The following is an 11,737-nucleotide window of genomic DNA, read 5'->3' on the forward strand; positions in this document are numbered from 1 at the left end:
ATGGCCACAACAACAACAGAACTTGAGAACTATTAGATATAATAATGTATTGTTTTAAATTTAGAATATTAATATATTCAATGTTGCGTATTGCATTGCATATATCTTTGAGCATTGCATGTTCTTTGAGTTAATGAGATATGGAAAATGGTGTGTTGGTTCATGGAAAGTGGAAATAAAAAAGTTGTGAAAAGAATTACATTTGACCTCATTGGAGTTATAGCAATGGGAGGAGTGAAAAAGGGTACTCAGTGGAATGATAGTGTGAAAGTGGCTGTGGATGAGAATGATGCATGCTGTAATGATTCCTGTAAGGAATGTTGAGAGAAAGAGAGGTAGAAAGAAAATGACAGTTGCAGAGAATGCTGTCAACGAGAGAAATAAATGGTTAAGAGTAAAAATGGCAAAGAAAAGGCAATGAGTTCAATAGAATTTTTTCCCCATTATTTATTCTTTTTCAGTGGATGAAGATGGTAGGAAAGATGGTGATATGTCAAAGATCACAAATTTTAGTTTGTAGGAAAAAAATTAAAAGAATTAATAAATGCTCTGAGGATAGCAATAGCACTTAGACTTATATACCTCTCCATAGTGCTTTATAGCACTCTATAGAAAAAAAACAATAAAGCTGTAAGAATGGGCTGTATAACTGAAGAAATGTTAAAATATTGATTTGGTGTACTGATGGAGTGGTCGACTGATGCTGTATGGGAAGGTTTCATCTGTGATTGGAATACTGTTATTATGCTATAGTCTGGAAAAGATACAAAGAATGCAAAACTATGAGGGATCAGTTTGTGAAGCATGACTGGGAAAGTATTTGGCAACCCTTCCTTCCTTCCTTCCTCCCTCCCTCCCTCCCTCCCTCCTCCTCCCCTCCCTTTGCCTTTCCTTTTCTTTCATATTTTTGCATGTGAACTTAAACTGAATGGTTTTTGCCTTGGCAACATCCAAGCATACTTTATTGCCAGACTTTTAAAAGCTCAGTTAAGTCATTTTTGTGCTTGTTCTCTTTCTTCCCCACCAGGCACTTGTCTTTGCTGAGTCCCTATTAAGGATTGCTATGATTTTTTCATTGGCATCTTGGAGTGAGAATTCTTTGTCCATCAGGCAACTCTATCTTTCTTCAAGGAGCAGCAGTGAAGCCTCTTTCTCAGCCCTGCAGGATCAGAAGCCTGCAGACCCCACAAGAGCCTTTTTAATTTAAATTTTTTTGTAAGTTTGCTGATTTAAAGAAAGTGTATGATTGATGGAGGTCCAGCCCCGTCCAATTGAGTGTCTGTTGTGTTCCTTTTTAGCTTGTTGTGTCCCATTGTTTTTAATAATTCTTTTTAATTCCTTTTTTTTCATTTCCGTAAGCCGCCCGGAGTCCCCCGGGATTGGGCGGCATAGAAATTAAATAAATGAAATGAATGAAATGAAATTAAAGGAATAGGATTGAGCGGATGCTTTATGCAAATATGGAGTTGAAAGATGGTTGCAGAATGTGCTAAGGATGATTGAAGTGATAGATGAATTAGAATAAATGGAATATTTAGCAAACATCTCATTATTGTGGATGGAATAAAGCAAGGTTATTTCCTTTGACTGATGTATTTAGGTATCCTTGTGGTGACATTAGAAGTGTATGTTTGGGACATTAATGTTTATTAATGTTTGTATGGCGATAATGCCATGTGGTCCATGGTGATTCTCAATCATCCAGGTTGTGGTTGTCCCAAAAGTGCTTTTTTCAAAAGACAATGGGACTTTCTTGGTTTTTTTTTAATTGAAAATGTTTCACTTCATATCCAGGAAACTTTTTCAGTTCTGAACTGAAGAAGCTTCTTGGATGACAAGCGAAATACTTTTGAAGAAAAACCCCAAGAAAATCTAGTTGCCTTTTGGAAAAAGCACCTTTGGAATAATGCCCTGTTATTGACTGAGAAATGGAATGATTTGCAATAAATGTTAGATAAATTGTTTGATCAGCAAGTAGCGTGGCTCTGAACATTAAAGTATCTAAGATCTGTTGGAGAGGGAAAATGAAGCAAACTAATTGTAAAAAGTAAGAGCAAGTACATGCATTTGTTTACTTTAGTAAAAATGCTAATAGTGTTTTAAGTAGTAATAATTTTTATTGAAGTATAAAATACAAGGATAAAAAATTAATACAAATGAAGCAAAATACACAAAAGAGCAAAAAGTGCATATATAAAATAGTTCTATATTTTCTTATCTCATGCTCTTATTTTTTTTTTAGTTTTCTACATTTTACTCCTCTCCTGAGTTTTTTTTTACAGTGTTTTACATTCTTGTATAAAACACTTCTTTTAAAATAGAAGCAAAGTTCATCTCACCTCAATTCCTTCCTGTCCCCATCCTCATGCCCAGTGACATGCGCTGAGGTTTATAGCTGGTGACGCACTGACACAGTCACACAGGGGTTTCAAATTTTTTTAGACTTGTGGACTTCAACTCCCAGAATTCCACAGCTAGGCATGCTCAGTTTCGATTTAAAGCGACAGCATTTCTCCCCTTGCAAAATAAGTTTTCCTTCATTCTTTTTCTTCTCCCTCCCCCTCCTTCCTCACTCTTCCCCCCCTCTCAAACAGACACACGCACACAGAGAAATTGGATCACTCACTCACTCACTCACTCTCAAACAAACACAAACACAGAAGTTGGATTGGATATATTTTCCAATGGCTTGAAAGCAGCTCCTCTGCCATACCCCCCCTTCCCCTGCTGCCTTCCGATCCGAGCCTTTGATTGCACGTGGAGCCACATTGCCTTTTTGAACTTGTAATCAGTGAAGCTGGGCTTATATACTTTTATCCAGCTGTATATGTGTGTGTGTGTGTTTGAAAAGGCAACGTGGCTCTGCATGCAATCAAACTTTTTGAATTACTCTCCCTTCCCCACACATGCACCTTTTCCAGCTGTTTCAGAGAGGATTTCAACTCTGCTCTTGCCTGCCATCATGAAAAGAAAAAAAATGTAAAAGGAGAAAGGCAAGAGCTCTGAGGTCAGACTGAGCTAGTTGCTCCCAGAGAACTCTAAAAAGCCTCTAAAAATGCCCTCTACAGGAGGCGAGAGAACCATGTGCCTCCTTTGCATAAGGAATTTTTCACCTTTTAACCCTTGCTTAACTCTGCTCAAATGATCATAAAGATAGAGTAAAGGAGACACGTGGTTCTCTCACCTCCTCCTACAGTTAAGCACTAAGCAGAGTCATCCACTGTGACTCTGTCAGCAACTACCTCAGCCTTTTTCCTTTTACATTTGTTTTTCTTTTTCATGATGACAGTGGTGAGGCCCTGCCTCCCCTGACTGCACGTCCCTGCCCATGCCATACTTTGCTTGATATTAACTAGTATGCCCATACACAAATATGTCAGAGGTGGTATTCAGCAGGTTCTGACCAGTTCTGGAGAATTGGTAGCGGAAATTTTGAGTAGTAATTTTGAGTAGTTTGAGTAGTAGTAGTTTGAGTAGTAAATGCCACCCCTGACTGGTCCTGCCCCCATCTATTCTTTGCCTCCTGGGTCCCAGCTGATCAGGAGGGAATGGGGATTTTACAGTAACCTTCCCCTGCTACTTCCACCAAACCATGCCCATCAAGCCATGCCACGCCCATCAAGCCACACCCACAGAACCAGTAGTAAAATTTTTTGAAATCCACCACTGTTATACATGCAAATAGATACATGCATACATACATACATACATACAAGTTGCAAAAGACAAACATTTAGAATGAAGTAATGGGTGGTACCTCAATGCACATTGCACACATATAAGTTGCTTGAACTGAACTAATCTCATTGACCTTGAACCCAAAAGTTCTCCCTGGATATTCCAAACATCCTTTATTTCAATATTATATTGAGATATATTATATATTCATTATTTCAACAGCTCTATTTCTGTAGAAAAATGCCATCATTTTAACTGTTCTTGTTAACTGCTGAAAATTTGAAAGCTCCTAGCAATTACTGCAAATCACCCGGAGTTCTATCAATAGATTCTAATTTTCTTTCTTCACATTATTGCTATAGAAAAGCAGCTTAATATATTATCCCTTGGACTTAGTTATGCTTTATCATGGTCTCCTGTCCCAGATGATGAAATGCAAGAATTGATTGTAAACCTTGTAATCAAAAGATCCTCCAACTGCATTTATTGAGACCAATCTTGGGCTCGTGAATCCTTTTTCTTTACAAGCTCTGCATCTGCAAAGTTATTTCATAATTAGGCTTATTTAAAGTATAGAAAACAACCAACCTCATAGAGCCCCGAGGACCCTCATTTCAATCCTGAGTTACAAATGCAAATTGAGAATTGTCCTTCTGAATATGAGTGAAACCTTATCAAATTTGAGGCAGCTAATCATTTCATTGGTTGAGTCTGTAGATATGCAAACAAAATTTCAAATCCCTGCAATACTGCCAAATCTTTTTGCATCCAAACATTTCCAGCTATTAAAAGTATTCTACTCCATAGTGGTGCAACTGAGAGCAATTTTGAGTGAGCAAAGGAATTAAAATGTAGGAAACCATCACTTCTGACTTAAGAAGTGCTTCTTAAATTAGAATAGATGATTTTTCTTTCTGAAGGCTGCCTTTTGTCTTTAAGATGATGGATGCTAGCTTAAAAAAGCTGATCGATTAGATTTTTGGTGTCATCCAAAAACATAATGAGGTTTAGTTAATGACATCAGTTGACTAATAGTTCTCTCTTCAAATGTCATGGGGTGGAGCTAACGTCTGTGGCAAATACTTTAAACTTAGAACTTTGTGAAATGATTACATTAAGATCTTTTTATTGTAGTTTTTATGTCTCTGTAACTTTATACTTATGTATCTCAAAGTATTTGTTGTTCTAATCATATATTTATGTGCAGTATTGAATATTATATCCTAGATGTATGAGTCCCAGGCAGACTCGCATTCAAAGATTAAACTAAAAAGTTAATACTTAAAATATAGTGAAATAATGAATATAAAATACATTAAAATATGTGAAAGTTGGCATTATAGATCATTATGTGATACCAAGTCCATCATAAGGATATCATTCCATTCATCATAACAGAAAAAAACCCTTCTGTTCTCACGAACCTAATTTTAGAAGGAGATTTCTAAAGAAAGGCTTTTGAGAATGACCTGACCACTGAAGGGAAAAGATCATACAAGTTTTGCATGGTTGTGTTGCATGCCAAGTGGGGCTTAAACCCATCATTTTGCATTAGTACAATGCAAATAAAATGGTTGTAGAATTGGTGAGATATATTCTATAGAGATGGCCCATTTATTCTATCAACTGTGTTTAGAACAAGTGAACAAATTAAAATCAAGTTTTCAAGTTATCCCCAAAATATGTGTGATACTAACTGCACTATCTCTAAAGCAGGCAAATTCATTGAATTCAGGCATAATATTGATTAGAGTACACAAACTTAATTGTAACAAATTAATAGTGACTGCAAATAATTCCATTTACATATAGTCCTGAATCTATGGCCATTCATTTAACAATAGTTCAAAGTTACAACAGCTGCAAAAAAAGTGATTTATGACCCATCCTTAATAATATGACTGTCACACTACACTCATAGTCATGTAATTACAATTCAAGTACTTGGCAACCTGGTTCACATTTGTGACCATTACATCTTGCAATCACATGATCATAATTATTTCCCAGCCGGCTTCCAACAAGTAAAAGTTAACTGGAGAAGTCAGATTCACTTAACTATTACTTGATTCATTTAACAACCTTATGAATTGCTTAGCATCCATGATAAATGGTTATAAAAGCATGTCTGGTCATTTGATGACTTAGTTAACAACCTTATTGCTCAACAATCAATATTCCAGTCCCAATTGTGGTTGTTAATGAAGAACTACCTGTATTTCAGAAGGATTTTTAAAAAATATCTAACACACCAATGTTTCATTTTATAGATCCAGTCTGCAAGATAAGAAATGAAATCACTGGATGCCTTCTGTCCAGATGGTTGGCCTGGGAAGATATTAGATGGTAGCTGATACTGAAAACCATCAAGATGTCCAGAAGGAATCAGATGGATAGCAATTTCATGCTATATATTTCTGCAGGTATAAATAATACCATTATGTGAATAGTGCCATTTCAACTGCCAAATCAGTTGGCAACCCAATTTGAAATGGATTTAAATTATCAGTGCACCCCAGGATTGGAATTGGAGAGGATCACCCCTTGTAACAGCATTTTTCTCAAAAAAGGAAAGCCTGTTGAAATGTTGAATACAGAAGCAGAGCTAACTACATATCTATACTTTGGGCAGTAATTTTATACACAAGCTATTGAAAGGAATGCTCCAGGTACATTACCACAGGCTATGTGTTTCTCAGAGGAGAGGCATTGTGATTTCCTTACTCGAGATATAGAAAGGGACAGATTGATCTTAATTTCCTTTTATTTTTTGTACTAGCAACATAAAACTGGCTAATGTATGTTACTTCTAAAATAATTCTAAAGGCTTAATTTAGAATTAACACCTGCTAGTTGACTGTGTATAGTTGTTAACTGTAAAAAACAAATTCTGATAAACTGCAATGTAAGCTTCTTCTAGGCTATTAATAGAACCTAAATGTAATTTCATATCTTAGAGTGTTCTCTCTATTTGTAATACAGATACATAGGAAATCTCATGAGTTAACTACGGATATATTTCTACTAGGAAATTTTGTTGGATGGACATTTCAAGTATTTATGGTGTAATTTACTTAATAGTGTGTTCTCCAGATATGGAGAGAGTAGAAAACACTTACAGATGTAATAATCTCCAATGAGTAGCAGCCAAAGAGTATGCACGGTTTTGAGTTCTGTATCTGAGTTGCATCTACTGATATCATTTCTCTAGTGCAAAACTGCTATAGTTTTATTTTTAGTCAACTGTGAGACCCAATATTTTGATAATCCTTGAGCAAATCATTTCATAGCACTGAAATATTTTGCTACAGAGTAAAATGGTAGAGTCATTCTAAGGCTACAAGCTTCGTTAAAGCATTAAGCATAAAATATTTGCTAACAATAAGGATGCAGAACCAATGCTTCATTATCTAGTTAACTCTAAAAGCTTCTCTCACTAAGAAGCAATTCTAAATTATTCTTTATATATTCCTGTTTCTTGCCTTTTTTTAAAAAATTGAACACAGCAACTTATCCATATAATGCCACATTATTTCAGGAAAAGTCTTTAGACTTCAACTACTTTGTTCTTGTTCTCACTAAGTCTTGTCCAACTCTTTGTGACCCCATGGTCCATCGCATGCCAGATTCCTCCCTATTCTCCACTGCCTCCTCGAGCTTGTGCAAATTCATGTTCAACATCAGGGTCTAGAATTAGTTTGTTTTAAAAATAGCTTTGTTAGATTAAAGCTTAGATTTATCCCAGCATTTTCTTTTCCACAATGACCTATTGGATGTTCTGTGGTCCTTCTGAGGAGAAGGGGAAGGCATAATAACCTTTTTCTTGCCTCAGTTCTCCTACAACTAGTACTGCATTGAAGCATACTGTGTATCTTCTTTTTCTTATTGTGCCATATTTTTTAAAGAATTCCCAGGGAGGAAAGCTCCTTAAATAAACTATTGGATAATATGATAGAATAGAATAACAGAACTGGAAGAGATCTTGGAGGTCTTCTAATCCAACCCCCTGTTTAGGCATGAAACCCTACACCACTTCAGACAAATGGTTACCCAACATCTTCTAAAAAACTTGCAGTGTTGGAGCATTCAAAACTTCTGGAGGCAAGTTACTCCACTAATTAATTGTTCTGTCAGAAAATTTCTCCTTAGTTCTAAGTTGCTTCTCTCCTTGATTAGTTTCCACTCATTGCTTCTTGTCTTACTCTTAGGTGCTTTGGAGAATAGCTTGACACCCTCTTTGTGGCAGCCCCTGAGACATTGGAACACTGCTATCATGTCTCCCCTAGTCCTTCTTTTCATTAAACCAGAAACACCCAGTTCCTGCAGCCATTCTTCATATGTTTTAGCCTCCAGACCTAATCATCTTTGTTGCTCTTCTCTGCACGCTTTCTGGAGTCTCCACATCTTTTCTACATTGTGGTGACCAAAACCGAATGCAGTATTCCAAGTGTGGCCTTACCAAGGCATTATAAAGTAGTATTAACACTTCACGTGATCTTGATTCTATCCTTCTGTTTATGCAGCCTAGAACTGTGTTGGCTTTTTTGGCAGCTGCTGCACACTGCTGGCTCATATTTAAATGGTTGTCCACTAGGACTCCAAGATCCTCTCACGGTTACTACTATTGAGCAAGGTACCACATATACTGTTCCTGTGCATTTTGGGTTGGTTTTTTTTTGCCTAAATGAAGAACCTTACTCTTTTCAACATTGAATTTCATTTTGTTAGAATTTCATCCATCATTAGACTTTGGCGATCATGTTCGCCATCCTGTGTGTATGCTGAAAGTAATATGAGACTAATAGTTTTAATAGAACTATCTTTCCTGAATTTATCTAGTTTCCTTTGAAAGTAATATAATCACACTTTGATTATATCACACCTTTTCTCTCAAATGAAAGAATATCAATTTTTAAGATCTTATTTTAATTTTAATAAGAGGTGTTCAAACTTTTGCTCAAACTTCTGGTTTTCCTAATCTGGATACTACTACAGTGAGGTTGGGAGCGCCAAAGTGCTTCCAAGTTGAAAGGATTTGCTAGTGACATCACAGTTGCCCAGGGATGCCCACTTGTGGGCTCCTTTCATGTCTTCTTTAAGATATCCACTGATATGGTACCTATCTCACAGTTGCCTTCTTTCAAACTGCTGGATTGGCAGGAGTTGGAGCGAGTGATTGGAGTCCACCCCATCCTGCAGCAATAACTGGGTGTCGAATACAAGCCTGACTGTCGTCAACCCAATGTCCTAAGTACATGAGCCCCTGCACTCCTTAATCTGGATTACAGTGTTGGCAGTTTATTTTTAGTTCTTTTCCTAATGATCTGAGGCATGGCGTCTGCTTTTTCACAGCTACCACACAGTAAATTGATATGTTCATAAATTGACTATCCACTATGACCTGAATACCTTTTTCCACACTGCTTAGACCCCTTTTGTGGATGTATTTACTCTGTTTCCTCCAAAATAAGAACCCCCTAGAATTCCAATCAGGCTTTGGAGCGCATGTGCTAAAATTAGCCCTTCCACGAAAATAAGCCCCCCTGAAAATATTTAAACACATGCGCAGCCTTGCCATTTCCTCTGGTTGCTTGCTGCGCAAACAAGAGGTGAGGAGGCAAGGCCTGAGGGGGGGGAAGGGAGGGGGAACATGCCCCATGCACCCCACATGCCCTTACCTAATGGCTGCTCCCGCAATCCTAGCCACTGCACCCTTCTATCATGCTAATGGCCTACGCAAAAAGGGAAGCAGGCCCAGTGACACGCAACACAGCAGCAGCCATGAGCTGACCATATTTTCTGCCTCCTCACAAATAATAAGACCTCCCCAAAAATGAGGCCAATTGCTTATTTCAGGGGTCAAAAGAAAATAAGATACTGTCTTATTTTCAGGGAAAAGCGGTATGTATATAGTTATTTAGTTTAGTTTAGTTTAGTTTATTGGTTTTGTATGCCGCCCACTCCCGAAGGACTCGGGCGGCTTACAATAAAAAGGGAAGGGGGATAAATAAGACAAAACAACAATTTAAAATACAACAACATTCACAATTAAAGTGGGGCTGCATACTTCAGCTGCCCCAGGCCTGCCGGAACAGCCAGGACTTAGTAGCTTTATGGAAGGCCGGGAGGGTGGTAATGGTCTGGATCTCAACGGGGAAGTCGTTCCAGAGGGCCGGAGCTGCAACATAGAAGGCCCTCCCCTGGGGGGTCGCCAGCCGGCATTGGCTGGCAAATGGAATCCGGAGAAGGCCAAGTCTGTGCGATCGAATCGGTCTTTGGGAGGTAATTGGCAGGAGGCGATCTCTCAGGTAACCAGGTCCGATGCCATGCCGTTAAAAGTAACGACTAGCACCTTGAAGCGTGTCCGGAGACCAATGGGCAGCCAGTGCAGCTCGCGGAGGATAGGTGTAACGTAGGTGTACCTAGGTGTACCTAGGTGCAAATTTGCACTGCTGGGTTCAACTGAATCCTGGTTGTTTGCCAGATAATCATATACATTTAGAATAATAAAGAAACAGCAAAATAATGCTATAAAACTATAAATGCCATCCTAAGCACTGATGGAAAACCAACCAATCAACCAACCAGTTCCAAATGCCCTGAGGTATAGCTGCATCCTTATTCAAGGCCTCTCTGAAGGATGTCAAGGTAGGTATAACTCACATCTCTGATAGAAGGCTGTTTATAAGAGAAAACAAAGTATAAATAATGTGTGTGTGTGTATGCGTGCGTGCATGTAGGGGAATTGCCACAAAGTGCATCATATTATAATCACTTAAACTGAACTGAATTTACCAATGACTGACTGGTCCCAACCCAAAGAGATAGTTTTGATGTGATGTCTTTCTCCATGCTAAAGGCACATGTCCCACTTTCTTCTTTCCAGCTTTTTTTCTTCTTTTATTCGTTCTAATCTTTCTTTTGGTAGCTTATGGAGATTCTCAATCACCCAAGTCATGGTTATCCCAAAGGTGTTTTTCCAAAAGGAAATTGGACTTCCTTGTTTTTTTTTCCTCTTTGAAAATGTTTCAGCTTCTCATCCAAGAAGCTTCTTCAATTCAGTTCAGAAAAGTCCAGTTGCCTTTTAGAAAAGCATTTTTGGTTGTTTCTCTTGTTCTTCCCTTGACTGAGAGAAGGCAAGGCAACTTTTCCCAGCTCCAAAATGCTGCCCACTAAACAAGAACAAGTTAAAGGTGAATACAGGGCAGTCAAGAAGGGCCATCATCAACCAATAGAAATAGCCAATATTAGGGACTTTCAGACAGGATTTCACTTATTGATAATGATGTGTGATTGACTGATTATGTGCCATCAATTCATTGTCAATTCTTGGCAGCCATATAGATGGATATACAATATATATATATGATAGCTACTGTTGTTTAACTTGGGTTCATTAATTGCATGGGAAAGCTAAATAATCAAAAATTGCTTATTTTACCATAGAGATGCAATGTTGTTATTCAATAAATCAATGCCAAAACATTTACAGAATATAAAGATATTTAGGGCAATTGCAAGTGAGTTATATTATTTAGCTGAGGTGAAGATATGATTCATGAGTTCTGGCATGTGGTTTTTTTTTTAAATTCACTGTATTTAACTGTGTTTTACCAACCACAGTGGTTGTGTTCATATATATGTGAACCAATCAAACAATATTGTGAGTCAACACAATGGTAGCATTTAATCTTTGCTACTTTGATATTGCAATACTCTAAAATGAAGTGTGTGCATTTTGCAGCTGCAGACATCCTACTAAGATATTCACATAGTAGACAAGCCTTTGTGTTGCAGCCATTTAGACTGCAGGTATTAGTGAAGGCAAGATAGAAGTCATGATGATGAATCAGTTGATAGATGCAGCTCCAAGGATATATTTAATGTCTATATTTTTTATAAATATTGCTTATTTTAATCATTGATAGAATGAAAGAATTGCTCATTACACACAGGGAAACAAAAGGGAAAAGATGGAAGAGGAAGGGAAAATTTGATTTAGTTTTAAGTAATATTTTCATATTTTAGCTTCTTAAGTTGAAAATTTTAGTTTCTTTAA

The sequence above is a fragment of the Thamnophis sirtalis genome, unplaced genomic scaffold, assembly GCF_051295495.1.
Source record: "Thamnophis sirtalis isolate CommonGarterSnake01/CBP01778 unplaced genomic scaffold, rThaSir2_p1.2 scaffold_2, whole genome shotgun sequence".
Classification (NCBI taxonomy): Eukaryota; Metazoa; Chordata; class Lepidosauria; order Squamata; family Natricidae; genus Thamnophis; species Thamnophis sirtalis.